Source organism: Limulus polyphemus, unplaced genomic scaffold (assembly GCF_000517525.1).
Source record: "Limulus polyphemus unplaced genomic scaffold, Limulus_polyphemus-2.1.2 Scaffold68, whole genome shotgun sequence".
In the NCBI taxonomy this organism is placed as follows: domain Eukaryota; kingdom Metazoa; phylum Arthropoda; class Merostomata; order Xiphosura; family Limulidae; genus Limulus; species Limulus polyphemus.
Window position 1 is genome coordinate 770,828 of NW_013665678.1, and position 5,759 is coordinate 776,586.

General features: G+C 32.2%; 1 protein-coding gene across 1 annotated transcript in view; it reads left to right on the forward strand.

Annotated features, from left to right (window-relative positions):
• Positions 1–200: 200 nt before the first annotated feature.
• LOC106465477 (serine-rich adhesin for platelets-like) overlaps positions 201–5,759 on the forward strand; it is a 180,767-nt gene continuing 175,208 nt past the window's right edge. Inside the window, exon 1 of the mRNA XM_022393806.1 lies at positions 201–357. The gene's annotated coding sequence lies outside the window, so the exon portion shown is untranslated. The remainder of the gene's footprint in view (positions 358–5,759) is intronic.

Here is a 5,759-nt window from a genome sequence, read left to right on the forward strand (position 1 = left end):
TCTCCATATTTTATCAACATCGTGTATCAGTAAGACTAACTTATTTTTTATGCTAGCTTCCCCCTTCTTTCCCCGACGTTCTGACTTGCAGCGGGGCTCGTTGCCTAATGTGCTCAGTTCTTCGTCTTGCTACTAGATGGCTTGCTCGCGCATCCAGCTTGACAATCGACTCTCTTCAGACTTGCTAGTGAATACGGAACTACAGGGGGCGAGTACAGCTTTTCCGTATGACGTTGTTTTCGTGTGTAGAAGAGATCTGAAGAATTATCAGTTTGGTTTGGAAAGTATGGACTTGCTCTGAGTACAGTGTTCTCCAGATATTTCGCACTCAACCGACTTATAAGAACAATTGCAATGGTATGTAAAAAGCTGTTTAATATTATTTCTTTGCTAACGTCCTTCGGTCTGTTTGAAACGTCAGTATTCGCTGTGAATATTGCAGATCAAGAAGCAGACATCCTGCAAGTGGGTTGAGAAAGTCGTTAGAATTACAGTTTAGAGTCATTTATTGAAAAATCAGACAGATCTGTGTTTCTATTTTATGTATAACGACACCCAGAAGATACTTGTATAACGCAATATACCCCTTAAATCTTATGTATGCATAAATAAATTAATTATGATAATTAAATGAACTACAATTTTAAAAGATAATAATAAATATATTTAGTTATAACGATAACCCATTGCTGACACGAAAGAATCAGGTAGGCAGCGAAAGTACCTATTACATGAATTTAATAGTGATTTAATTAAATTATCAGTTACATCTAGACGTAAATTACTGCAGTTCATCAAACCTTTAATATTACAGTTGATGAAATGCTGCATCTGTTTATTTCTTTGTTGTTATTCAAAAACTTTTATGTTTTTTTTTACAATGATTAAATGATAAGTCCTATAATACGTCCAATGGGCTTTAGTGTTTGTCATAGGTGTGTTACCAGTTTTCTTTATATACTATTTTCTTATTATTTTTACAAAATGTCCGAAATAACCTTCTTGTGTTCTAAATAACCATATTTGTTCTAGATGCAGTATATTATACACGAGCTTATAACTTTTGTAATTTTTAAACACATTTATTTTTTCAATTGAATATGGTTTTGTATATAATTAATAATTTCAAGTCTTTCATCATTGAAAGCTACATTTTGTACATCGTACTCACACAAAACAACAATGAACATTTAATAAACACAATCACTAATACGTGTAATGAGCAACCTGGTACCCAAGGATTATGCTTCGATAAATCTCACTTTTCCTTTCAAGCTGTTACAAGAAATTTTTATTTTCGTATCTCGTTGATTTCCCCATTTTTTTTTTTTTAGGAAGAACGAAACAATACGTTCAACACTTTGCTGCCTACAATTTCAAATACAATTTATTGTATGCCAGCCCCCATTGACTCAGCGGGTGCTTGAGGACTTGCACGCTAATAATCGGGTTTCCATATCTCCTGGTGGGCACAGCGCAGATAGCCCATTGTGCAGCTTTGCGCTTAAACACACACAAACAAACAGTATTTTATCTCATTATTACATTGATTATAGAATTTCAATTTCATAATAAGCATAAGCACATTTCTTTACAAACAACTATTACCCAACAATTATCTGTACAGTGATTATTTCTGCATATTTAATTGACACTTACACCTTTCAAACACTTAGTAAGAATATTGTACCAGTTTTTGAAAGTTAGGGAAATTTTTCTTTATAATCATCTCTTACTAAACTGATTTTGTCTTAATAGTTTCTGACAAAAGTTTTGTTTTAAAATGCACCGTTAAAGCTGTGTCATGAGTGCATGTTTTCGCATACAGATAGAAACCTACTTTTTCTAATTCATCGCAAATCAACAACAAACATCACAACTTTTACGAACTTTGTCAACTTCAGTTACTTTGCTTTGACGAATAGCTTGTCGAAAAGTAATTTTATGTTTACTCTGTCTTTTATGGTAAAGGAATGTTTTTTTTTACCACTAAATTTACACTTAGTCAGAAAGTTTATCACTTTGATCAGGTTCTGAGCTTAAAACATTCCTGAATTATGAGCGAAAAATATAACTTGACAAGATCTGAAATAGATAACTTTCAGTGTTCAATTAAGATAGGTTACAGCTTTTTTTTTATCAATTAGTCTACTTTTGATGAAGGTTTGTTTATGAGGGAATGAACTTAACTGTTCAATCTTTGTCGAAATTAGAAATGTTGTATCTGGTTTCTCTCACTATATATATTATTTCAGAAAAACAAAACATTATTTTAATCACATATTTTAACCTCTCAGAACCTGCTACAAAAATACCGAAGCTCATGATCAAATATAATGCGTAGTGACAGACGGTAATGATCGTGGTGTTATGTCGATTAAAGTAATGGCTTGGACTATTTGAAGCGTTACAGATATGTAATAATACTTGTGTAGATTTTAAATCTAATGTGTTGTAACTAACAGCAATGATCGTGGTGTTATGTCGATTAAAGTAATAGCTTGAACTATTTCAAATTTAATGTTACAGATATGTAATAAAACTTTTGTTGATTTTAAACCACGATCATTGCTGTTATGTCGATTAAAGTAATAGCTTGAACTATTTCAAATATTGTAACGTTACAGATATGTACTAACACTTGTGTAGGTTTTAAATCAAATTCAGATGCGAATTATTTTTCAGACGAATGAATTTATCAATCAGGAAGAGTGTTAAAATGATTTTCAACATATTTTTGGAGTAAGTGTATGAGAATAGTTTAATCATTATAATGCCGGCATACAGAAATTATTAATCTCTATTGGTCTGTACGTACACACCTCGAGTAAAGACATACAGAAATTATTAATCTCTATTGGTCTGTACGTACACACCTCGAGTAAAGACATACAGAAATTATTAATCTCTATTGGTCTTTACGTACACACCTCGAGTAAAGGCATACAGAAATTATTAATCTCTATTGGTCTGTACGTACACACCTCGAGTAAAGGCATACAGAAATTATTAATCTCTATTGGTCTGTACGTACACACGTCGGGTAAAAGAACGCAATATACTCCAGTGAACTAATGTTTGAAAACAATTATTTGGGAATAAACTCACACCTATCACTAACTATCTTTATAATCCTCACAAACAAACACAGGATTTAGTTTTAAGATTCGATGTTCATAGCGAAATATCTTTGTCAACGTTGTAGTAGAAGGAAAGTAAAAGAATTCGTAGTGATTCTTCCTCTGGGCTTGTTAATCTACCAAGGATTTAGTGATGTCAACGTAAGAGAATGTTTTGTTATTTTCGCGGAAAAGTAGTTATGAAGGACATGATTTATAGCGCAATTGATAATGAAAGAAGATAAATGTAAGATAGATATCTGATTGTAGGATAAAGTTTAAAATCTCCATACCGTTTACGATTCTGAAATTATTAATAATATTTAGCATAGGAAGAACTTAGCTTATCATTCGTTTAACAGTAACATTTGGTTATGATATAGGAAAGCTAATTTATTTTTACTTAAAATCATGTTTCAAGATATATTTTTAGAAATCTCATTTCGAATACTTTTTCGAAATGCCTTTTCTTGAAATTATGTTACAGTTAAAAAATGATGTGCATTATACCCAGGAAAAGAGTTTGTTTCCCGTAGTTCCGCTTTACAGCATTACTTAGAGGAATTAGTGAGAGTAATTAGTAGTTTACGAACATGGAAGAGAGAGAGACGTACAAGCAAAGCTTGAACAAACTGTTTAGGATACTAAACTACAGTCCAATATTAGAGATATATTTGTTAAAAATGAACTTATGCTCAGGGTTCAGAATGAATTTTATTGTGTAAAGTACTTAAGTTTATATTAAATTCTGGAGGCCAAAATCTCGTGTTAATGTATGAGAGATAGCATGAGAATACAGTCAATTATATCACAAAATAGTGCAGCTACATCGTCTCTATGTACGGAATGTCATTACGCCCTTGTTGGAGGTGTCGAAAGAAGCGTACGACCTGTTAAATAAATTTTTTAGGGTACCCGGACTCTTGACATTCTGGCATTTGAATGTGTACGCCGCCTCAAAAACAGCATCTTATCTCATTAACCTGTAAATTTCTACCTCAAATAAAATTATTAATCTTGTAAACTAGAACAAAATAAAACTTTTCACTTTGTTTTTATTAGCTTACAAACAAGGCAATTTGAATAAAGAGATTACATGCTAGTTGTTAAACGGAGTTTTGAGGAAGACTGTCAGTGCAATCATAAATTCTGTCACATTTAATTATTATAGTCTTGAAATGGCAAAGTAAAGCGATTATTTTGAGATTGTTGATAGCCAGAGTATAAATATAATTATCCCCATGCACTAATTTGAACCTACATGTTATTAAAGTAACAATATCGTTTTCTAAAATGTAAATCAAGCTAAACCTCTCCATTGGTAATTTCACAACGATAAAGATCGACTAAATGCTCTTACTTACATTCATTAACTGTATAATATCATGGTTGACGAGTCTTTTACACATATTATGCACTACTGACAAAAGTAGATAGTTGAGAAATGAAATACGGACGTTTTTCTCCAGGGCTGCTAAGATCCTAAAATCCTAAATATGTCCATAAAAGTCTGTTTTAAGACGAGTTTAAGCTATGACGCATTGAAAGCTATATGTACAAATAAACATAAGAATGAATGCATATTATCTGTACTTTATGCCTGTTTTTAATAGATGTTTGGTAGCTTTTGGAAGGCTTACATTTCATAACTGAAGGAACGAGATAATTTAATATTTGGCTTCTAAAATGTTTAACGTTAGGCCTAATTTGAAAGTCCACCATGACTGTTAGTTTTCTGTCAACTAATAGGTTAGTAAGCTCAGAAGTTCAGCAGGACTAGTATTCTAGGATTAAAGAAATAAAATGAGAATATGCTAAAATTCGGCTTAAAAAATACACACACTATAAATCTCTCTCCGCGTTTTTCATCTAGATATTTATAATCTATTTTGAATATGGATGTTTTTGTTGCTTACCCGAAGTCATAGTCATTCTTGACTATCCTTCTCTTGATTTGACTTATAAGCCATTTGATGACAGTAGAATTTTCACAATTATATTATGCACAGGATTTCTGTGTTACTTGTGCTTTAACATTTCATGATATCATCTGTTACTATCGGTATAGAAGGCACTGATTAAATGCTCTATCAGCAATGGTGGTAACATGAACTTTCAGCGGCCATATTGATGTAATATCATTAGTGGTGTTAATAGAAAATGTCAACAGTCACAGTGGTGTGACATCAGTAATAGCTTAATATTTCTGTATGCCGCTGTCCTTGGGTTTTAATAGTTATGGTATTTTTTCACAAGAGTCGGTAATTTTGAGGTGTAAAGATATATTTCAAAATTTTACAGCAAAGATAAAAATTACATAAAACATAATGTGATAAAATAACTGTTCTGTGTTAACTAACACTCGGAGGCTTAGCTTGTTGGGGTTATTAGCCGCGGATGAGCGGCTTATAGAACGTCTCTGAGTTTTTTGTTTGTTTTTTAAAGTTCAAATTTTCAGCTCATAGCTCCATTATTTCTTGACGAATTTGAGATCCAAATATAATTTTTGACTCATCAAGTCAAATCCTTTTGATTGATGCATTTGACCACACCCAAGGTCTCATAAATTATTTATTCTAATCCAAATTAGTAGTAAGATCGAATAGGGTATACGCGCTCTCCACGCTTGATATTGCTGGT